This window comes from Siphateles boraxobius, unplaced genomic scaffold (genome assembly GCF_051911475.1).
Source record: "Siphateles boraxobius isolate OS27281-9 unplaced genomic scaffold, OSU_SipBor_1 68, whole genome shotgun sequence".
Classification (NCBI taxonomy): Eukaryota; Metazoa; Chordata; class Actinopteri; order Cypriniformes; family Leuciscidae; genus Siphateles; species Siphateles boraxobius.
In genome coordinates, this window is record NW_027509195.1 from 3,889,532 (window position 1) to 3,915,544 (window position 26,013).

The window sequence follows — 26,013 nt, forward strand, 5'->3', positions numbered from 1 at the left end:
GACGGCAAACAGGTACTTGGTTTGTGTAACATTAGCAACAAGACGAAGGCTAATCATATCAATTACCATTTACGTATCAAATTGTATTCAAATTCTGAATGAATTATATAAAGCCTACAAGCACTCAAAGACCGCTCCCTTTACAATCACTAGAAAGCTGTCCCTCATCTCAGTTTGTGATCTAATCGAAGTTCCGTTATAATCAATAAAGTTGTCTACACTGCAAAATGAATCTCTTGTTTACATTGTGTCCACACTTTGTTAATGAGAGGATTTGCGAGTGTGCAAAACTCAGTACTGAACAAAAACGGCAGCATTTTGACCAGTGAATTGATTTAAAATTAATTTAAATTAAACTAAATTAAACAACCCTGATTGGCCACTGCATTCAAGAGATAAATGAACATTTCTGGTTGACTCACCACTGCAAAAACACGTAGTAAATAGAAACATTTGACGTTCTCCAGAATGCAAACACAATGCAATGGAGCGTTTACCAAATCTGTATTGTCAATATAATGTTTTATTACAGTATCAACTGTGGGTGCTCTTGCTGTCGTTTGAGGGTGCTTAGCAGGTTCTTCCTGTATAATTCTCTCTTCCTCTTCTTCTGAATCAATCTCTGGCTCAAAAATACATGGTTGAGTTAAGCCAATATTTCCACTTGCCATTGTGTTGCATTTACTAGAGTTGACAGTGTAGATCAGGTAGTCCGAGCTGGTCTGATTGAGTGGAGGCGGGGACCAATTTGCATATATACTAAATAAAGTGCTGGATTTTTTTTTTAATTTGTCATTGTGATTATCAAAGATGAGTTTTAAGGAATACAATTATTGACTGCACGGGGACTTTAATACATAGACCTGCACCGTGTCCTAACCAGACGTGAAGTCGCGACACACGAAAAAATATTTTTTTGACCTAACCAGCCGTGATTGTGATAAGAGTGACATAGGATTCTACTTACATATAAAGTAAAAAAATGGTGTGATATTTATTAATTTTATCATGTACTTAATCAGTGCCCACACGCTCTTCTGATTGGCTGTGATTTTTGATCGATTTTGTCACGTCTTTTAGTCATGTTGATCTGGTGTGGAATTTCATTGCATCACGTCTGGTTAGGTTTGTTCAGAGCCCTAAACGTAAGTATGAGAAGCAATAATAGTGATGCAGGAATGAGGTGCATTCTGACCCCTCACAGAAGAATTAGATTGGAATGTTAATTACTCAATATCTGCCTCAACCTGTTCAGGGACAAAACGACCCTCCCCATCACAATCAAAGATTACTTCTCTCTCTTTCTCTGAACATAAATACTGACATACATTAATTCATTCTCGAGATGTAATAGATTATTAACCAGTGTTTATGCAGGTTCTTTTCAACTCATCTGTCATGTTAACAAGTTAATACTTTAAAGACACCAGTAATTCCCAAACAGTGGTGCAGTGGGTTTGATGCCAATTAATCAAATGATTTGAACAAATACTTTTTTTTCTCATAATGAGCTTTGAATCGATGAGTGAGCTGCTGGTAATCGATAAATAGATATTTGTTCTACATCTGGCTTTATTGGAATATTTGAGGAATATGTCCCAGGATGTCAAGGAAAATGTTATGGTGTATTGATGTAAAAGAATATTTGTTTTTTTAACCAGTATACTGAACTGTTTGAAAGAATCAAGGTTGTCCTTTGTCTGCCGCTTTAAATGCTCGAGCTCACAGCAGGAGAGATTCTGATTGGCTGTCAATGACTACATTTACATGCAGCCAATAACCTGTTCAAAACCAGAATATTAGCAATATCCCGGTCGCGCACGGCCATGTAAACACCGGCAAAAACCCGAATATGTCGTTATCCCGTATTTTAAAAACCCGGATATGATTTTTGGTCATGTAAACGTGTATCGGGATATCCCAATAGTGATTTGTGTTCTGCACATGTTCTATTCGCAAGGAATCTTGGTCTTTTGAGTAAAGGAACTTCTCGGCGCATACAAAAACCTGTGTGCAGTATACCGGAAGTAAACATGGCGAGACGCAGCACAGCATACATTTGGAGCGAGGTCAGTACCAGCACCAAAGCGCAAACAAAGGCGATCGCTATCTCCCCCGAACTATTCATTATTCGCGTGCTGCTGCTGCTGTTGTTGTCTTTGGATACAGGAAGAAGAATCGGAAATGACGCATATTGCGTCTTAAGGTTGTCCGTACGTCAAGACGCTAACCGTGCGTCGCCGTTTAAATCGGGATATTGCAATTCCATGTATACAGGAGCAACTCTCTCTGCTCACACATGTAAACGGGTTGTTCCTAATGTTTCAGAAACCCGAATAGTGACCTTAACCCGACCATAACCCGAATATTGGCTGCTTGTAAACGTAGTCACTGTTTTTATCGTTCTGTAAGTGATTCCATCGATATCGTTTCTCTGTGCCGTTATCATTATAGTTGTGGTGTGAACTCTGCTATTATTTAATATTAATAATAAGAACGATTTTTAGAACTATATCTTGATCGTTATCTTTATACTTATCGTCTTTGGTGTGAAATAAGGCTGAGCAATTTTATCGATTCTGCGATATAAATCGATATTTTTCCCCCCAAGAAAGTATCGATTTTTAAGGCGCGAGTATCGATACATAAGTCCCATTCAAATCCCCCGAGTTTACCCCCTTTCGCTTTAAAGCTCGGACGTTATCGGTTCTGCTGTCGGTAGGCCTACTGGAGAAATTAAGAAAATACACGTTCTATTTAATATTGCTATAAAGACGTAATCTTGAAAATGTTTATCTCGCCAGCCAGTTCTATATATAATAATATTAAACCATTTGTCTGTGACTGTGATGCAATTTTCAGTTCAGCAGAGAGAGAGAGATCTCTCATGCGGAGCCACAGCGCGCACAACACCACAGCCCTTAATGAGTGACAGAACTAAATATTCAAACGTGGTTACACTTTAGATCTGGGATATTATTCTAATTTTATTTTAGATTTCGCCTTTTAAAGATTATAAAAAGAAGATATTTGAGATGAAACCATTACAGACTAGAGTAGACGCAGAGCAACTTCCTTCCCTTCACTGCGATGCGCTGTCATTTCTTTCTAAAACTCAAACGTACCGTCAGAATCATAATGATTGGTGATTGTTGTAAAATACAGTCTCTACTGTTGCTAAATTGCGTACACGTTTAATCATTAAAAGAGCTAGTATAAGCAAAAAAATCTGCGCAAGAGATGTTCACAAGGCGACGCGCGCTCCGAAATGGACTGTAACTAGACAAGAAAAGCCCTACTTAACTTTGGGCTTCATCTGCGCATCTAAACTATCAAATATACATAAAAATTTAAAAATGACCAGCTCTTCACTGAATCAGTTTATTCACTTAAACACAGTTTATGTCTTAAATGGACGTAAATAATTGGGAGAAAATTATGGTGCATCAGTCACCTATTAGATTGCACTCGTCTTAAAGGGGCAGCAGTCTAATAAACCTGCTGACGATTGAGCCATTAATGCTCATCAAACTACAAAAGGCACTCACAGCTCTTGAATGAATAACTTAAACTTGTCCATTCAGAGACATATATTGTGTAATTTATGTTTTTAGTTTTCAGTTAAATTAATTCAATCCAAGTAAATGGAACACTCACAAGATGTCACCAAAATCACTCTGTCCCCTTTAAATCTTTCAGAAAATGATGTAAGTGTATCGAATTATATCGAATCGTATCGTTGGCTGAATATCGTGATATCGTATCGTGAGCTGAATATCGTGTATTGTATCGTATCGTGAGATTAGTGTATCGCTACAACCCTAGTGTGAACGGGCCTTTAGGTTCTGTAAACGAGAAAGCTGCTTGCTCTTTTTTCTGAAAACTTGGCCAATGAGTAAATTCTCTCTGCCTCTAGCGTATTCAGGTTTGATGACATAGCCAGGGCAAGGTGGTGTGTAGTTGAATGCATGGCTGCAGTCTAATTCAGTCCAATGGAAAAAACAAAAGCTAAGCTAAAAACACTTACAGCACTTATAAGCTGAAAATTGTTTTTCATTTTACTGTCTGACTTCTCCTAGACAAATTCTCACGGTTAATGTGACCTCATTTGTGTGTGTGATCCCCCAGGGAACATTAGTTTAATATCATGGAGAGTTTAGCATTAGAGACAAAGAAAAACTGTCTTGCTGCTAATAGCACATAAGTGCTTGGGAAATAAAAACGAATGCACTTCTCTAAGCTTAAACAAGATGATTCATTACTTAAGCTCTTCTCTGAAGTATTCAGTCATCAACCTGTAATCTTTTGAGGAAGATCATGGATGGATCCCGTCCCATCCGGAAACAGGTCTAAATTATACCCCACACTGCATCAAAACAACAATCAAGCCTGTCAGGGAGACTTTCATCACTCTGTTACAGATACACGGTTGTTTATTTCTTATTTCTCCCTCTAATTCTTAAACATGCATTAGTCGTGTGCAAGTTTTCACTTCACCTTAAAGTATATTGCGAGTTTTCAGTACCATTTAAATACCTATAAATACTCTTCTTCCAAAGATTAGCAGAAATCCTGTGCCCTTTTCTGGGGCACTTTTGTTGCATATGAAACAATAGGCTAAAAATAGACAATGTCTAATCCAGAGTTGCACCATACGCAGTGTGAGTGTGTTCGAATGTATTTTGGTGGGGTGGGGTTGAGTAGGACTCTGTGGGGACTAAAGTGCCCCATTGTGTGCCATGCGCAGAGACGGGCATGATGCCAGTCATGAGAGCCGCACAGAACTACAGTTTCCTGTCATTTAGAAAGGACTGAGTTTATCCAATGTCAAGGCAGCTAAACTGGATGTATTGATCTCTCAATCATCTTAAAACAGTCAATTGCTCACCTTATCCTTGACATTAGTTTTCCTGCCATTATGTATAGATCCTGTGATCAGGAGCTAGCTTAAAGCAACAGTTCACCAAAAAATAACTCGCCCCTTATCCTAAAACTATCCGAGCAGGACGAGGCCGTGGGCCGTGGGAGAATGGCGTGAGGCTGGTGGCGTGATTACTAATGAGCTCCTCCGTGAGAGATACGAGACCGGTGCGTCGCGCAGGCGGCGCTCATTAGTCAAAAGACTTTCTTTTGGAGAACACAAAAGAAGATATATTAAAGGGTGTTTAAAATGTGTGTGTTTTAAAATATATTCTTCTGTGGTTTTTTCCTCTCTTGAGTGTCGCTTTGGATAAAAGCATCTACGAGACGCATAGATGTAAATGTTCAAAGAAGAGAGAAAATCATGCAGATTTGGAATGACATGAAGATTTTTTTAATACATTTTTTATATACAATGACTTTTTCACTGAGAGTGTGTTATGCCTTAGGTACAAAATCTACCATGTCAAAATGTGTGTGTGTTTTCCATAGTCTCAGGTATGGGACGTCCCAGTGTGTGTGGCCTGCATACCTTGGCAAACAAAGTTCCCATTGTGCAGTTCTCAGCATCTTACATTGCTTTTCCCTCCCTTTTTTCCATTGGAAAGGATGACACTCTTTTATCTGTCAGACCTGTTGATCTATATTGCTGATATGCTTAGTAAATGTCTCTTCTGAGATACTATTGCTCCGTAAACAGTTTATCATCGTCATTCATTTTCAAGTCATCCAATTAAAGTAATTAACGAAAATTAGATGTGCCAATAAATTAGATCCATGCATTAGGTCTTATAGGTCACATACACACTGTAAAGTTTCGGGAGTGACAACCGCATTTAAATGCGTAACTGAGTCCCCTAAATTATTGTTCCATTTGTGCGATGATTGACACCGTGGTAACCACAGAAAGGTTTTGGTGTCTCACGTGTTTGGTATCTGCCATTCTGAACAGAGTAGTATTACAGTGACAAAAGGCTTGTGTTCAGCAATTTTAACTAGAGCACAGTCGACGGAGGTGTTGTTTTGTTTAAATGCTGATTCACAGAGTGCGCTCGCAGTGTTGCCATGTCAATTAATTACAAGCATTTTTGGGCTTGGTTCATACAGCGATCAAGTTTATTGAGCAGGTGCAGGTCATGATATTTCGGACTTATTTCCAGCATAAAGCATTTTCATTTTTTGGGGGGCCTTGTTCTTGTTCACTGATTTTCTTGCAAGATCTGGCAACAAGAGTCCTACCGGCAACAAGAGTCATACCGCTTTCCCTGTGATTTCTTGAACCGCAAATACATACGAGAGATACATACGACCTCTGTCATCTCCCATATTTCTTGTCGTACGTCATTAACAACTAGTTGTTGAGTTCAGTTCCGTACACACTGCGGATAATTTTTTTAAAGAGTTAATTCGGTTGTAGAAAAAGATGTATATTACTAAACTATTTGTGTATAGAACGGGATTAAGCACTAAAAAGGTAAATTGACAACCGAATTTATCTGCAGTGTGTATGGCCAAAGTGACAGCAGCCTAATATACCTGTTGCTGTCTGTGTCCCTAATGTTAACCAAAAACTTGACTGAATAACTTTTGTAGCTTTAGTAAGGATTAATTTGATAATTCAATTTCTGTATTACTTTTTACCTGAATCATCTTAAAGTTCTATTGTATTTATTTGTGCTATCGCTTGTTATTTGTTTATTTGTACTTATTTTATGACTGACTGTTTACTTGTCTTTAATAACGTTTAAAAGGTATATTAGTTATATTAGTAGTTTTTGCTGTGGTATCAAAACTGGAATAAAATAAATAAAATATCCCTGTATCTAAAATGTTGGTGTCGTAACAATCTTAATTATTAGAATACAAAGTTACATAGGTCAAAAACAGTGAAACCAAACAATTTTTTACTGGCGGGCCACTGAAAATTTCTGATTTACTGATTTACTTGTGTCTCTTTCACATATCTGTCAAGGAAAAACTTTATATGATCCAATCTTTCCTGCATGACAGAGCACTGAGTTGTCTTTCCCTTTAATATGAGCAGGCTTGCACATAATGGACATCCATGAGAGTCTCGTGCATGAGTGTGAACCATCATTCCTGCTTGAGATGGCTGTTAATGGGGTAATTCAGAAACAGCAGGGATCTGAACTCCAGGCCTAAATTCTTTAGAGTCCTCTACCTCGACTTTAGCCATCGATCATGACGGAGGTTTTGTCTGCTGCTTTTCCCCAGCATCCCTGTTTAAACCACAGATGCATATATCTTCCCTGACACAGAACACTGCTGACCTGCTCACCTCCTATTATTTGTTAAAGGGGCCATATTCTACACCTTTGCAACATAACTAACACACACACTTTTGCATAGGGTTCTGGTGGCAAAAACTTAATTTTGACCTGGATGTAAACCCTCTTGTTTAACCACAGAATTCAGCTAGACTGCTTTTGGTATTGTACCTTTTAAGCAAATCCTTTATACATATATTTAAATGAACTCTGTTATGTTGCTGAATACTGAATAGGGACAAATCTATAAACCATATGTCATATGTTAATGTACATAATTATGGTTGTGAAGACAGATTTAATTGGCCCTGAATTTAATAAATAAATAAATATATATATATATATATATATATATATATATATATATATATATATAACAAATAATAATAATAAATGTTAGGTTTTCTTTACAAATAAACACTTAGCTGACAGGTTTATCTGTTCATCTGAACATTTTGGAGAACATTGCACATCTCCCTGTGTGGCTGACATGTTTGATTTTGTCTTCAAGTCGTCACTTAATTTCTCCTGAATGAGGGTTTTCTGTAAAGTACATAAACAAGATCAACAGATTAGACACTTCCAGACTAACTGTTGTTTACGTATCCTCGCCAGGCCTAATCTCCATTGCATTGGGAGGCGAGCATTCGTGCAAGTGTGTGTGTGCAGAGTCTTATAGAATTCAGATGCCGTTTTACCGCTGGAAGGATCAGCTGATACAAACTCCATATACATTCCTGCTTTGAAGATAATTGACCATTGTGAGTTTCTTATTGACATGTTCCGGTCATTCCTTTAGTTCAGTTCACTCTCTTCAGTCATGTGTTCCGGTTTGGCTCGCAGTGGATCTACAGGTCACTACGGTTCACAGCCTTCATCTCACCATGCATCATGCAACTAGCAGCTTTGATTTGACTATCTCTTCGCTTCCTGACTTCAGTTTTAAACAGGCTGCTCTTATCTCCTTTATTGGCTGTAAGCGTCACAGGGCAGTTTAGAGTTTCCTCCACTCCCATCTCAAATATTAGCAGAGCATTTCAGCAGCATTTTTGAGACATTGAGGGAGAAAAATTAGGATAAGGAGGAGATTGTGATGAAGCAGTAAACTTTGATTTCAAGGAGAGGATTTTGAGAAATAATTGAGGTTAATGTGAAATAGTCAGGAATAGAGAAACTGAAGGTAAGATTGGCTGATTTTTTAAATGAATTTTATGGTTGAGTTTCTTTCATTTAAATATTTTTTCCAAAAATTGCAAGCATTGGTATACATTTTTCTAGATGTGATGTTATTGATTAATGCAACGAATGTAAATTGATTACAATTTTTTATTAGAAATTAATTAATCACAATTAAACACATATTTAACAACAGTAAACAATATTTACTATAAAAATTCCCAAATGAAGATATTTCAAGGACTTGATTATGGCAGAGAAAAAAAAGCGAATTGATTTTAAAACCGTTTAATTTTATAAATTTTTATCGTATTATCTTTTATTATTTAATCGTATTAAATCAACAAGTAAATTTTACATCTATGCCTAATACAATTCTTTACTAATTGTTGGTCAGCGACTTTAACAAAAGCATGCTTGTAGATCTGCTGGACATAAAAGCTTTTGAGCAGTGTCACATAGGAATGAATAAGAACAATTCACACCTCCTCAGGGATCCTCATGTTCCCCAACCTTATGGCCAGAAGGTAACCTTCAAGAAAATATTTCAAACCCAAATGAACAATTGACCCCCAAAATCAGGCGGGAGAATTTGAGATGGTTTGTGGGGGCTGTCTTATTGCTTTTTAAACAGAAATGTGTCAGAGTTCAGCAACGTCCCCCAGATTCCTGTCGAAACCTGTTCCGTTATGCATTAGAGAAAGAAACCCACCTCCATGTCTCCAAGGCCTCTCTCACGGCTGAGTCTGAGCTGAAACAATAGGGTGATCCTGCTGCTTTTCAATGGATAGGTACACGACCCTGCAGTGTGACCTTGCTTATCTGAGCCCTGCATGCAAGATAGGTGTCTTTCACAGGCACATGTCTACAGATTAGGTGTTAAGACCTATCCCTGCTTCACAAGTCTGCTGATTAACTATCAGTGACAAACCAAAATTGGCTGAAGGAACTGAAAGGTCAACCAAGGGTGAAATAATATGTAGATCTAAAATGTGCCTGGGCTTCTTCGGATTTTGTTTTCCTAGAACCACAGTTCAAGCTCATGTTCACACATTAGGAGCAGCTTATGAAGGAATGTCCTGTATATATGTAGGTTTGGCTGCTTACACTTATACTGTAAATAAGGGCGGGTGATGTATGTGAGGGTATGTTGGCAAGGTAAAGTTTACTGGTTGACCCACTAAACACTTAAACGCTTAAATATGTCTACATTTAATTTAATTAGATAGAAAATATAAAGTGGCATCAGCAAACAACTGATGCTAGAGCTTTTCTCTAAACTAACTTAAATTTTCTGAGCCACTTCACTTTCAACTATTTTTAATAAAATGATTTCAAGGTTATTTTTCATGGATGTATGAAGTCAGTTCCCCTCAGGTTTACACAGATGTCCCAGCAGAATAACCACCTGTGCAGTTCATTATATTAACATCTGAACATGTTCCACAAAGACATTTTGTCTTCATTTTGAACTATATTTGAACATATTTTGAAGCCTAACACACTTCAATTTGTGAAATTTTATATTTTGATATGAAAAATCATTTTTGCATTTTTAATTGTGGCAGATGTGTGTCTAAATGCTTTTTGGGGCCGCTGTAGTTTTTTTAATGGCCAGTGACGATATTGATATTTAGCAAGCAGGGTTGCAGATATTAAACTTGTTTTAAACATCATTTAAGGCCGGTTTACACCAACGGCAATAACAATAATAACTATAAAGTTTTAATAATTCTAGTTTTATGAGAATAGTCTACACCAAAACTACAATGATAACGACACAGAGGAGTGTTATTGCTGGAATCAATTTCAGATTGAAATTTTCCAGCTGATTAATGATAAGAAATGAAGTCGGCCAAGCAGAATCCACCCAGCTTGTTATAGTTATTTAGTTATCGGTACCTTTATAGTTATGTTTCTTTGTTTGTTACTGACCAACTTAAAACAAACAAAAAACTATGTAAATCCACCTGGCATGGTTTTCCAGTAGAATAAGATAGAATAAGTAGAATTTTTCTTTTTGTTTTTTTGGTAAAACTGGATAACCAGGGGCGTAAACAAAACTCTTTCCCTTTAAGACTTTATATAGTGATATTACTAGCATTGCACTTGTTCGGAATTTTATCAGAATTTTCCATATTTCATTTCTCAGCAGCTCTTAGTCATTTGAATGAACTGACATTATGTAGTCAGACTATTAATAGTCTAATGCTAATGTGATCGGTCCACACACAAAAGTTTCTTTCTACATTTTGGGCACATTGGTGTAAAGTTCAGACTGTGGTTTAGGTCCCGATGTCTCATATACTTTCCTCTAACGTGCTCTGATGAATAGATGCGAATTCACACTCAGCTGAACTGGCAGATTTACTCATCACTGATGGCAGTAACAAGTACACAGTGATTCCTTACATAGAAATAGAATTATTCCGTCCCCGCCTGAATGCGCTTAATACTTAGTTCCTTGTGAGCAATCTTTCCCTTTCATCTCTCTCTCTCATTTTTCCCTTTTGTTCTTTAATCCTCCCTCTCCACACTGATTGATGATAGTGTTTTTTTGGGAGTTTAAAGTACTTGCTACTAAAAAGATGGGAAGGGATGGAGTGAATGTGAGGCCTTGTTAATGAGATAGTAAATGTTTGTTTTTGCCGTGTCAACAAGAGCTGTTGTTGGAGTCTTTCATCCATTCAATGGCTCATTGGTTGGGTTGGGCCTGAGAGGGGAGGGGAAGTGTGTTTGTTGCGGAGAGGGGGTCACTTTGGTTAAGGGGGCAAATAGAGGGATATAAATACCTTTCCCCCTCCCTTTGCCCTGAAGGGGGCTGTTTTCACTGGCCTTTCCCCTCCTCTAGGCCCCACTTTTAATCAAGACAAAGAGAAACTGGGCATTCAGGAAAATAAAAAAAGGATGCACTTTAAAAGTGGATTCTAGCCTGCCATTGCCCGGGGAAGTGAATATATTCTGTATGTATTCTGCACAGTATACAGTAGATGCATTAAAACGTGATGCTACGGTTCTGATATACACTTCCAAAGTGTCCTTTAGGGAGATTTCTAAACTTTGCCCCCAAGCATGAGAACCCAGGAGAGGAATGACAAAAAGAGTGATAAATCCATCCCTCTTCTCCATCTGAGATAAACAGGGCAGATAAACATGCCTAAAAAGACCTCCATTTGAAGGGCCATAAAAGGGTCAATGAGTGAGGAGGGCTCCAAATACAGATGACGTGAGGCAACTATTCCTGAATTTGACTAGGGGGTTCATGCTTGTAAAATCCCATCACTCCTCAAACACTGCATTTTGAGTATTCTTACTTTTGTTTCCACTAAAGTTCTACTTTTGTGCTTTTAGAAGCTACATATCCATTTTGATTTCATGCTCTTAATTAAAGTGTTCCTGTCACCGTTGTCCCATTCTTAGTTTAATTTCTCACCAGGCTATGCATTCACAGCAGACTATATCAAAAAGTTTTCCATAAATATCATTAGGGTCAGCGCTGTCAATGTGATGCTCAATAAGGGGGCTGTCACCATAGCCGTGGGAACATATTTTATCAGGGGGGTGCTGGGGGCGGGACTTAATGGGCAGGGCTTGATATTATGGGGTGGTGCTATGGTAGAGTATTTTTAACAAAATCCTAATATTAAACAGCCCAAACATACAAACAAACATACATATGAATGAAAACAGAGTTTTGTGAGAACGCTCTGAACTGAATTCATGATAAATTTTAAAAAGCACAGCACACAAATCTGCATCTTATGATACTCACAGAAAGCATAATCTTTCAATGCGAAAATGCAAGACGTCAAACGCGGGCAGTGGAACGGGGGGGGGGGAAATGCACGTCTCGAGGCACGTTTTCGTTGAACTTATTTTAACTTGAGTGCTGCGTTTTGAGAATGCTGTGTCATGCGCGAGAGGCGAGCGCAACAGTTAAACACACCTATGCGTTCACAAAACTCGTTCTGTGTGAACAGCCCCTAATGCCAAAGAATGCTTTAATCAAGACATCTATATTTAGTTTTTTCACATGCATTAAATGAGTGTCAAATCAGTTCTGGGATGCTGGTCCTCAACCAGTGTCACGTCACTCATTGCCTTATGATATATTCATTTCTTTTAAAAGTCATAAAACCATATTTGACAACATATTAAATTAAATAATCTTTAGAGTAATTTTATGAAGGTAGAAGGTGTTCTTAAAAAACATGTTGAAAAACAAAAAGTTATTTAAAGTCATGTCATCTGAAAGTCCAATGTAGTGAAACAGCTGTCGTTAGGCGGTGCTGAATGTGGTGTAAAATTTGTGTGAAATGTATGATGAAACTTGGCTAGCAATTTCACCAAGCAAATACCAAGAAATAGTATGCAGCAGTTTGTCTTTCGACTACACTTGCAAAATCCGTGATGGGGCTGAGTTCGAATAGCTTCAGCGTCAGCGACTTTTTATAGTACAAAATCGCTGTCAATCAATAGGAGATGCAGTCTTTGGACAGACCCTCCAATCATCATGCAGAAGCCCGGGGTCTTGCCCCTCGCAGATTTATCCAATGACTGTCTAGTTTTGAAGCACTGAAAAAAACTGTTCAAAGCAGCCCCATTGAAGTCAATGGACGCTCGGCTTCAACAGGGAAATGCACTGTGAATGTATGAGAAGGAAATCGAGTCAGCCGATCTGCTATATGTAGCTGATTCTGAACAAACTCGTCTTCGAGATGAACGTGTTCTAATGCATTTTTAGTCAATAAAATGTTAACACAATAGTACGTATTTGACCATTCATTTTTTTAGCCGAGCTTCCCTTGCAGTCTTAAAGAAATCCCCACAGGTATACATAGACTTCCATGAAGCATTAGGTCAAGAATATTTGCCTCAAAAGTCTTTTTATTCACACATACAATGACCTTAATACTTTTCTATGATGGGCATATTTTTAATTTCAAGTAGTTTGGCATAATATTGTAGTATAATAAATTATATATATTATGTTATTATTTATTAGATAATAATACAAGTTGCTTCACTGCTTAACAAGTAGGCTATGTGGACACACACACACACACACACACAAAATAACTTACTGGATAACCCATTTAATTATTTTTTTATTAATTAGAACATTCACAGCTATACAGAATTTGTCGTTTTTTAAACAGATCCCTTGTTCCACTGGTGACATCACAGTAGCATTCTAAGCAGAAGCTATACTGTATATAGAGCTGATACACCTCAGTGTTATCAGTGTTGCCTGGGTACTACTGATCAAATACCAGTTTGTAGTTCAGTAGATATCTGTACAGTTCAAATGGCTCAAGGTGAACCTTTTGACGGCAACATCGCTGAAGATGTCATACAGCTTGATGATTTCAATGAGTTAGTTATTTTTTATTTGTGGCCACAATATGTGATTAACGTAACAATTATAGATGAGCATATCCAGAGAAATGTTGTAGAAATACGCATACCACATCTATTCACTGTTTTCAACTCAGGCTTTTATATTAGTTTGGTTCGAAGATCTCTTACTTTACTTGTTCAGTTTTTCCTGACACATGGTTCTGAAAGCAATCCATTGCTCTCCATGTTGGGCTGGAATGCGGATTACTGGTCCATCACTTTTAATGCATCGGGTGAATCCTTGGAAATTGCATTTTATCCAATGTATATTAATAGCCCACCGACAGAACATGCTGAGACATCTATGAGTGAGTCCAGCACTGAAGATGAACAGCCTGGACTATCTCATCGGGTCAACAACAGCTCTGAGATCAGATCTGGAGGATCACTAATGAATGGGTCCAGCACCGATGATGAACAGCCTGAACCTTCTCACATCGTCAACAACAGTGAGATCAGATCTGGAGGATCACATATGAATGAGTTCAGTACAGATGATGAAGAGCCTGGACCATCTCACTTCGTCAACAATAGATTTGAGATCAGATCTGGAGGATCATCTATGGAAGGGTGCAGCACAGATGATGAACAGCCTCGACCTTCTCATCTGGTCAACAACAGATCTGAGATCAGATCCAGAGGATCCAGAACACCTGCTGACCAAAGCTCAGGCAGTCAAGTTGAGATGAGACAAGGCGTTAAAAGAAAAAGAAAGACGCCTAGCAGATCAGAAAGCAGACAACAGAAAAATTATAGATCAAACCACAGCTCTGATTCTGATTCTTCAAGTGATTCACTCAGCTCAACCATTTCTTCTCCAGTATCACTTGGAGAAACACCCAGAGATGACGACCTTCCTGGACCTTCTCACAGAGGCAACAGTGAGTCGAGACTGGAAAGGAAAATAAAAAGAAAGACTTCTGACCACCCAGACACTCAAAGCAAAAGGAGGAGAACTGACCATTAGTCTGATTCTTCAAGTGATTCTTTCATCTTTGGCTTCTATTCTGCTGCATCACTTGTAGAGACTTCTGTTTGACCATCTAGAGCAACCAAGATGAGTCAAGACAGGGAGTGAAAAAAATAAAAAGACTCTAACTAGTTAACACTGGGTAATTCTAAACCCTGGGTAAACAAAATCCTGGGTTATTTTGTGTCATGTTCCACATTACTCATAATCTACCTGGGCTTGATAATTAATCCTGGGTATTCATAATGCTCCACACTATAGGCCTACACTCCTTATCCCTGGGTTATCATCCTTATTTGCATATTTGTGGTGTCATTGGTTGGACAAACTCTAAATGTAACCTGTTTACATAAAGGCTCTAGCATTGTTCATCCTCATATTATATACTGCCTCCTGTACTATAAAGTTTAGAATGAACTTTTTGGATTTCTTCCCTCCAGTTGTCGCATTTTCTGTCACCATTAGAAATGTTTCCCCTCAAACGCTGAAACATAGCATACTTTTTAGATAAACTGTGGTGTTTCTGTGACTATAAAAAGCATGTTATTGGCTGACTGTTGCTAAGCATTTAGCCATAACATTCTAACACTTTGTTTCACACTGTACATGGTTGGCACCACAATGCAGGGTTAACAACGCAAAAGCAGGCCAAACCCTGGAGCAGGGTTTCATAACCCCGGGTAAAATGTAGTGCTAACCCTGGTTCTAAATTACATGTGTGAAACGTTGCTTTGCCCGGAAATAAAGCAGGGTTTAGAATGACGATAATCTCGGGTTAAGTGCAGTGTGAAAAGCCATCAAGACTATAAAGGAGATCAGACCAGTAGTCGGATTATTCAAGAATTTACAAAATAATTATTTGAATTAGAAAAAGGATAATTTAAAAAGAAACAGATTTATTGGTTCTTTTTGGTTCCGCCTGTAATCATAGTATTTTTCACAAATAAAGAAACTTTTTTTTAGATGTTATGCTGTAACCAGTCACCACACTTTTTTTTTTAAATTTTCCTTTCGATAACTTACCTCTGATTGGCAATTGCGTTCACATGCTCAACAGGAATGTCTGTGATTGGCTACAATGCTCAACACTTTGAAATCACATTGTAAATAGGGACTTCTTCATAAAACATGCACACAAATACACACCGGAGCTCTTGAAAGCAGCGTCTATCAGCCGGTACTGAACTGACCTGGTATTCGATACTACCAGTACTGGAGAAAGGCTGGTATCTTTAATTTTTTTTTACATTTAAGTATTTAATTGAAACTTATTGAACTAATGATGGTTTGACATGGAACCTGCAGTTCATTTAATGAGTCATGTCTTGATTCAGTAAGTTCATTCAGTGAAGGATTTGTCAAACCAGGAACAGGAACCAGGAGTCTTAAACAATTCATTAAAAAATCAGACTGTAAATAAGACTGTTCCAGTGGCATTAATGCAGACAACATTATCTTGTGTTTGAATTAAATAAAAATATGAAAGTGTATACAATATGTGCAAATATTTATGTAATAATGATATACCGCTGAACCGCTCCATGACAGTCATATATAAAAGTAACAGTTGCAATAATGTAATACTTTGTAATAATAAAAACAAAATCACTCTAGAGATCAAAGTTAAATGAAATACTCTGAAATGCGGTTGTAATATCCCCATAATGATGTCCACCCAAAAACGAAAACCCTATCATCGTTTACTTAAATTCATGAACACAAGATAGTTTGATGAATGTTTTTTTTCTTCATCTATACAATGGAAGTATGTGCTCTCCGATGTTTTTTGGTTCTTAATATTCAGCTAAATATCTTCTTTTGTGTTCCACAGAAGAAAGAAAGTCAAACAAATTTTGAACATAAGCATGAGAAAATTATGATAGAAATTTCATTTTTGCGTGGACTATAACTTTAAACAGAGGACACAGCTTATCAGCATATGCCATACAAATCCACAATACGCCAAAAAGATGCTCAACTTGAGATCTTCTCAAATCTTCGCTCAAGATCCTCCCTTTATCTTTTCAGTGGCCATTTAAAACTGGTCGCAGTTGAGAGAGTGAACCATGTCTAATGTAGCGCTAGTGGTAATTCATGGTGCTGAATGAGAGGGCACCAGCCTTCACCACATCTAACCTCTCAGCGAGTTCCCAGAGGAGCACAAAAGGATTTCCGACTGTGCTGGGCAGGATTGTTTCCTGCTTTCTCTTTCAGGACTTTTAAATGGCAGAGGAGATGGGGGTTTACCAATGATTCAAGACTCTTAATGCTTGATCAAGGCTATACACAGAGCCCATACATTCACTTTTATTTAAACACTTTACTGAGCAGGGTGGAGAGGGAGACTTGAGTTACATTCATCAATCTTAGCTTGTTGTTTTTGGTCTATTCCTGTGTGTAATTAGGTTGCACTTAAGTATAACAGTCTCTTCGTGGAGATATTGACAATATGCTTGAAGTTGACTGCTTAGTGCATTGCAGAGAAGTTAATTTTAAGTTATGTTTTAAACAGTTGTGGTATGTTTCAGTCCTTGGATTTGTTTGGCTGATTGTCGTTGTAAGAGCGTTGATGTACAGTCCAACTGTAACGTTGTGCAGTTGAAGCAGAGATGAGGTTGGATCCAAGTGCAGCATACGCTTTATTTAACAAACTACAAACTAAACAGACTGGATACAGGACTCAGGATTCAAGAACAGGAACAAACCAACACGAGCGTTAACAGTCAAACATCAAACAAGAACTCACAAAGATGAGGCAGAAACACAGGGCTTAAATAATCAGGGACAAACGAGCTAGACAAGATAACAAGGGGGCATGGTTAATGGGAAACACCTGGGATAACTAATAGACAAGGAACCACTGAACATGACATGACACAAAACCCACACCGTGACACCAAGGGGGCTGGGGTTTGTATCACCTGTCCGTGTTTGCACGTTCCAGAAAGACTGTCAGAACCAAGTGACTGTCTTTGAGTGGGTCATATAATCATTCATTCTACTGATTTGTTCAAAAAACACTGATTCATTCTGGATTGAAATAAGTGACTGTCATCATGAGTGGGTCATTGAATCATTAATTCTACTGATTTGTTCAAAAGCACTGATGCATTCAGAAACAAAACAGTCTCTCAGAATGTATAGCATTCCATCTCCCTTTTTTCTTTGTGGTCTTTTTAAATACTAAACCTTCTGTAAGTGAAAAGCCACACATGGAAGTACCTAAAAGCTGAAGCATGTTTCACTTTGTTTCGTTTGTTCTGGAGAGCCATGGGAACTCCCCTTGAGTCCTGTGTGTGTGTTTGTGTGTGTGTGTGTGTGTGTGTGTTCTAGAGCAGATGGGAGAAACACAGATAGGACACTCTGACTATACTCTGGGATATCTAATTAGAGCAGCGTTTGGGAGACAGAAAACACCCACCACTCTTTCCCAAAGTACCAAAGACTCACTGGACCAGTCAAGAGCAGAACCAGCAGGTTAAACACTGAACTACCAGCAATTAGCCACTTGACCTCCCAGTTCAGGAAAGAAAAGCACAGATAGCCCAACTCCTCAGATCTTCCCATGTCATTCCAAAGGGACTATAATTATAAAAATGCCTGGGGCCTCATTTATAAACGTTGGGTATGCACGAAAGAAGGTGTACGCCGCTCTCTACGCAATAATTGGTATTTATAAAAAGCAAACTTGACGGGAAAATGGGCGGTCCTTCACGCAAACTCTGACCCAGGCGTACGCACAAAAACGGGTGAAATGAGAAATGACGACACCGTCGGTAGATGGAAGAAACACGTGAAAGTGTGTGAAACTGTAGACCGTTGTGTAAAAGAAATGGCAATACTGCCTCTCATAAATAACACGAAGACTTCACAAAGCAAGTCTTACAAGTAACAGCCTACACGAACACCCGTTTGATCGATCTGCAGTGTAAAACGAACAAAATCAAACGAAGATAACAACAGAAATGCAAATTAACACATATTTGCAAAAATAAAAGTGAAATATCTTCTGCAATAATATTGGCATGTTATGCAATTCATACTCATAACACATCTGTAGCTTGTCAGATGCAATCAAATGGATGGTAATAAAATGCCATGATGCCATCACAATGCGTAATGATGCACATGACGTAATGACGTAATGCCCACACTGTGTCCTCCAAACAACATTTTACTCCTCTTTTCCACCTCACCAACGATAATTTCCTCTTCACATTGAGTGATGTTACGTTTTTTGGTTTTCCTCTCTGTGTTAGCCATGATTTCGCAATCGATAAATATTAACTTGTGGGCGTTTCACGGACTATTTATGGGCAACTATGGGCGTGACATGAAGCCGCAAAAGCTGCGCTACATTTAGAATTGATTGTGATTTATTAAGGGAAAACTGCGTACGATGTGCGTCCGCACGGTTTTATACTGTAAATCCGAATATTTCTGTGCGTACGCACGTCCTATGTTTCATCCGTACGCCACTTCTGACGCAAATTTTTATAAATGAGGCCCCTGGTCAGGATAATGATGCTGATGATGGAAGCAAGATAATAACTGAAGTAGGATAGAGCAAAAGCTTTTAGAATTAAGTTAAATAGACACATGGAAAAATCAGGTTAAGTCATAAAGAGAGCTAAGACGTAACATTTAATTACGCTTGGAATTCACAAATCCCACCACTTCTACCCTTCCTCACACCTTGCAGCAAGCATTCCCAAATCCAGTCATGTTCCTCAGAGGAAAACATACCTAGTCCTCAAAGGAAAACATACAGTATATTCCTGTAATGCTCAAATTATCCCAGACTGATAGTAGTGCTTTTGCAGGAGGGGAGGATGGGATAGGCATGCAGAGCAGGTGTGAACAGATGACCACCCTTCAAACTCATCTAACCCCCTCTCTCTTATGCCTTAGGGATGATAATACACACACACATACACATACACACACTCATATCTTGCTGCCCATCCAGCATTCCCAGGAAATGTTGTGTGATTATACATGTCATCGGTGACATCCCGCTGTCTGGAAGCTGAGAACTGATGAACAGTGTGTCTTTCTCCATACATTACTAAAGTCTACAGGAATGAGGTTAGCTCACATGAGCCCAAGAGCTCTCTTGTCTGCGAGGGCTTATGACAAGCATTGCTGCTTTCAGTGGCGTTGTGCTTTCTGAACATTCCCGCACTGGGTCGGTGAAGTACACCTGTTTGTGAATGTTGCCATTTTTTATGGGGTGTTTGCACCTCTGGACACTTTTATAGCATGTGGTTTAACAGTTTAAATGTAGTATTTAGGAGCAGACTGTTACATTTGACTAAGTGTGCATATGGTCAATTCAGTTTCTTACACAGTCCTCTTAAAATATAAAAGTGGCAATATATTTTCATGTATAAAGAGCCATTTACACTACAGCATGTATTTGAAATAGAAATGTTTTGCAAGTCTTTACTTTTTTTTAAATCAATTAAAAAAGTGTTCTTGGTGAATAACAGTATTTATTTCTTTAAAAAAAATACACTTGACCCAAACTTTTGAAAGGTAGTGTATACTGTGTGCAGTAGTGTGATATTATGAACACATGTTGTTTTCAACATGCTTTTTGGCCAAAAATATAATATTGGACTATTATGTGGAAAATATTTTCTTCGTATCAAGTTAATGATGTATGCCCAATATTAGAATATAAGAGAAACTTTTTCAGTTCAGTTCAGATATATTTTTATGGCACATTTTATAGGATTAGTTTTCTTTAGTTTTTTACTTGTGAGCCCCTGAGGGACCCAGTTTGAAAAACTTACAGGAATAGTTAATCCTAAAATACAATTTCGAGTTTTCATGACATAAGGGTTTTTATAAAAATGACATAATTCAAATTTTTGGTTTAACTATACCTTTAAGCTCCTTGAGCTGCAGTTATAAAACATTCAGGGCTAACACTGTCCTCTTGTCCTTTTTTCAGGCTGTCTGCAGAGCTGTCTGTATTCAGCGTGGCGGAAAGCTATGCAGGCCTTTTCTTCAGTGCTGTATGTTTTGTCATAGTGTGGGATTTTGAGTGCAGATTACAAGAGTCTGCTCATGTTCACACTTGCTCAGATGCTAACAGTAGCCAGATTTCAGCTATGAATAAGAGTGTTCAACAGAATTTATGCACTGAATTTACGACACACATTTATGCACTGAATCTTCAATTACATGGCTTGGACAAATATTTATCTTACTTTATTCTTTCTCTATTGCCTCTATCTGCTCGACATTGCTTTTCCTTTCAGTCTCTTATCCTAACATAGTATTTTGTCTTCTCTTACTGACATCATTGCCTTGAGGAGCCAAAAATGTGTTTAAAAATACCTTATCTGTACCCACATGGTTCTTGACTTCAAGTCTTTACTTGTTTTGTTGGGGTCTTCCATAGAGAAATATATGCACTCTATGTTCTTTCTTAAAGATGTTTTTCCTGTGCATAGTAAGTGGTGTTTTTGCTGAGTATCTTCATTACAATTGCTCATACTTGAGGTTAGGAATTTGAAGAAAGTGATCAGATTTGCAATTTTTTGCCTGTGTTGGTCTTAGCCAAAACAACAACAACAACAACAAAAAATAGCCCATAGATGGCTGTATCTAAAGAATGGAATATTATAGTAACTTGAGAGTGGGTTCTTTTGACTTGAGCCAGTAAGCAACAACTCTGAATACATTAGCAACAAGTAATGCTCTTGTGCTTCTTTTCTGTGTTTGGAAAAAGAGATAAAGTATCCAGTGACTCATGTCCTGAGGTTACATGTACCGGTGTTGTATTGTGTATATGGTTTGGGAGGTGATAGACATTATAAGAAGATTCTTTACTGTCTGTGCTGTTTTTTGTGACTCTGTAGCTGTGAATTGATGGCAGTAAACACAGCTCTCACAGGCATGTCTGGAATGGACTGTAAGGGTGCGATCCGTTTGCCCTGATCAGATTCTGTCTCTAGGGGGCAACAGCTGTGTTTGATCTTTGAACTCTGGAGTGACCCATCATAGTTTCATTTTACTAAACCATGTACATACCAGTTAACGATGCAACAGGATTTATGAAATGTGCCGGGACTCCAGGTGTGAAGGGATGCGTGCAGCTGTTACGGCATCCCCCGTTGCCGTGGTAATCCCTCCTCCTCCTGCTCTCCTCATAAGCATGCCATTATTCTCAAGCCTGTCTGGCACTCCGAAGTCGGATCGGCTGAGGTTTTGATACGTTCCATTCCTGCAGAGCAACAGCGGTGTCTTTACACAGACAGACGCTTGCATCATGACAGGATGTGGTATAATGATAAAAAATGTGATGGAAGGAAGAAGATGATAGGAGGAGGGAGAGAGGGAACAAGTGAAGCTTATAGGGATTGAGTGGGTGTGCAACCCAGTGTTCATTACTATAGTGTTGAGTTTCTTGCACAGAAACATATATATATATAGTCCAACATAAAGTTTTTAAAATAAAATAGTTTCTCTCTATTAACTGTAAACTGATGATTTATAGGGTCACACTTTATATTTGGTGTCTTTAACTACTATGTAGTTACTTAAAAAATAAGTACATTGTTTGTATTGCGTTCATGTTGTATTGCAAAGCACTTTTGCCGCTATCGAGGTGGGATACGGGTAAGGTTAGGGACAGGTTTTATGGTATAGATAGATTTCAGGGTGAGTTAAGCGGCAAGGGAAGGATCAACAGTGTAACTATAGATGTAATTACATAAATTATAATATAAGTAAGTAGTATTATATTATAATAAGTACATTATAATTATTATAATATTATAATATAATGCATTATAATGTACATTATGAATAGCTTTATAATGCATTATACAAAAGACTTTAAGTAAAGTGTTACGGAAAAAATTGTGTAGGTAGGGAAAAGCGTATACTAGATGAGGGTGTGGGAGATGGAATGAACATATTTATACGTACATACATTCACTTTGAAGCATGTTGAGACATGCACAGATCACCTCACCATCACCAATGCTGTTGAATTATTTGTGCAACAGGCTTCTAAACAGTCAAAAAGACTTTAAATAAATGTTACTCAATATGCACAGCATAACACATGACCACTAAGTCCAGAGTAAAACAACTGAATCAGGTAACAACGTTACATTTCCATGTCCTTTAACCCTGTTTACGAAGGTGTTGTCGGTTTATCAGGTGCTTAATGATTGGCCAAAGATTCACAGTGCCCAAACCTGCACACTCATCACTGTGGCAACACAAAGAGGAATTTGTGCAATCATTAAACACAACTGGACTTTTATTGTACATTTCATACACACTTACCTCACGCTGCAGCAAACACAGCCCAACCCAACCAAATAAAGAGCTTTTTCCAGTAAGCAGCCACCTAGAAACTACTCTCACAAGACCCTAGCAACCCCTAACCATCCAGAGGACATTAGCACCAAGTAGCAAGCACTTACAACCACCATAGCTTCAAGCCAGTGAGGGTTTTTAGTTGTTGTTGCTGTGGCAACCACTATTTTTTCATCAGAAAGAATAAAAATGTACATCTAAATCTTTATTGTTCCTACATTGTGCCTTTTTAATAAAAAATGTATATAATTTGAAATTTGGTGACCTCAGAGACATGATTTTGATGGTTTAAAGCTCTGTTTAGTTAACTCTAAAGGCATTACAGCCCATAAGACATTGGAATGGGTCCAAATGTTTAGATATAATCTCCTGCTCATATAAAACTTCCTGCCTCTTGACAGAAGCATTTTGCATCTCTCGTCATGGTGCTAGTAAATGTCAAATGCAGACGCGCACACACACACACGCACGCACGCACACACACACACACACACACACACACACACACAGTCTGAAGTTCAGGTTCATTCACACCCCTGTGACCAGCAGGCTGTCTGGCAGATGGAAGAAAGAGCATCTGATCCTCATTTCAAAGAGCCCACCTTTCCACCTCGCTAGTCCCGTCAGATATTTCCACAGATGTGTTTTTGTTCTGCGTATCTGTGAGGAGGCTTGCGTTGACATAAGCCCCTGATGTGGCTGAAGTGCTTCTTTGTAGCAGTGGGGCTTTTGGGTTGCGTTGCATTGCATTGAGGGGTTGTGTGTTAGTTTAGATGGTGGGGGATGGTTTTGTGTGTGTGTGTGTGTGTGTGTGTGTGTGTGTGTGTGTGTGTGTGTGTGTGTGTGTTTGTGTGTGTGTGTGTGTGTGTGTGTGTGTGTGTGTGTGTGTGTGTGTGTGTGTGTGTGTGTGTGTGTGTGTGTGTGTGTGTATTGAAGGGGATGTGTTGTCAGAGCTGAGGGGCTTAGAGAGGAGGAAGATGGATGTTTAAGCGTTAAGCCTTTGGCTTTCCTAAGGAAGACACTTAAAGTTTACCAGTAAACCAGTAAGATTAAATGAAGAATGTCTGATATTTATAATAGGATGGCTCATTATGAATTATTCTTATTGTTTAATATTTATTAAACTTATACAGAACAGCCGTTCCCATGAGAATGCGCCATGGTGTTTTGGGAATGGTAGAGATAGCAAAAAGAACACAAATGAATGTCAGGTGGTTATTACATAAGACTGAAATGGGCCAAGGAGATTAGAGCTAATCAGCTGAGTTTTGGCTTTCAGCAGAAATTTTATCTCCCTGTAAACAAATTTGAAAGAAATATTTTTATCTTAACTCCATGATCCATGTTTTTCCATGATTCCATGTTCTTTAGACAAGAATGATAAAGTTATTATAAATCTATTATGTATCTGGTTATGCATTCAGAATTTACACCTCTTTTATCATTTCTGAATTAAAATGTATTTTAAATACTTTTTCTCTAGTTTGACATGAGTTTTAGTTTTAGTTTTGATATTATCAAAGGTTTTTTTTTAACACCAGTAATCTGACAAATGTAAGTCATTATGGTAAAAACAACAAGCACAAAATAATTTCGTCGTTATGTGACATAACCATAAAACAAGAAAATATTTCACAGACCAAGTGCCCAGGGGCCGTATTCACAAAGAATTTTAAGGCTAAAAGTAGCTCCTAACTTGCGAATTTAGGAGCAACTCATAAAAATAATGGCCGTGTCACTCCTAACTATGGACTCCTCATTTTTTTCACTAAGAGTAATTCACGAAGCATTTTAGCCCTAAAAGTAGCACCTAAGTCTGGGACAGCTTAAAAGAAGTCGAGAGGACTCCTAACTCACTAAGACCTATTCACAAAGGATTGTAGCGCATACCACCGCCTCTCGCAGTCGTCCGGGGTCCGCTTTAAGTAGTTTATTTAGGCTATGGAAGCTTGTTTCCGCCACAGAATGAAAAATAAAAAAGGAAATTGCGACTTTTTATCTCACAATTGCGACTTTATTTCTCACAATTCTGACTTCATATCTCACAATTGTGAGATAAAAAGTCGCAATTATTATTATTTTTTTATTCAGTGGCGGAAAGAAGCTTCCATACTAATAGGATGTCAATTAACCAAGCAAGTGTTAATGCAAGTGTCGTTCTTCATTATTAGGCAAGTGGCGGTTTCATTAGGGTATTAGGCTACCTTAATTTAATTTAATTGAATTCACCACTTTTCTCTCTCTCTCTGCCTTTTTAGAATTACACTTCACTGGGGCCGGCACAAACATGTCATTATATATGCATTTCGATGACATTACTATTATTATTTTGTGTAGGACACAGACATATTTAGATGTCGTAATTCCATGATTTGTTGCGTCTGTGTTATGTTCCGCAATCCGTATGATGGCCCTGTCATCTAACAACCAATCACCGTGATCATTGCGAGGAAACTCGTGCATTTGACGTCATCCATAGCAACGAAGACTCACTCTTAGTTTAGGAGTTGTCATTTTTCCTTACTAAGAGTAGGTCTGAAAGGCGTTGTGAATAACTCCTAGCTAAAAATTTTTTAAGTGATTTAGGAGTACTCCTAGTGGAAAAATAAAACTCTTTGTGAATACGGCTCCAGATCATTAGGCCTATGTAAAAACAAAACAAAAAAACAATTATAATAATGATTTAAATTATTGAACTCATTTTTTATGTTATACAAGATTAAACTAGGCTGTATTTTTAAAAAAATATTTGAAATGACTTACAGCCAAATTGATTATACTTGCAAATGTAGTATTTGTATATAATTACAAACAGTATTAATCTCCACATTTACTTCGCCTGAACATAATTTAAAAGTCATGATGTCATTACTTCCTCCTTTCTTTCTCTCTGGGGCAGAAAATCTGTATTTTGAT

At 38.0% G+C, this 26,013-nt stretch overlaps 1 protein-coding gene across 3 annotated transcripts in view; it reads left to right on the forward strand.

Annotated features, from left to right (window-relative positions):
- The window catches only part of lama5 (laminin, alpha 5), an 89,361-nt gene that overhangs the window by 6,853 nt on the left and 56,495 nt on the right, over positions 1-26,013 (forward strand). The window lies entirely within an intron of this gene.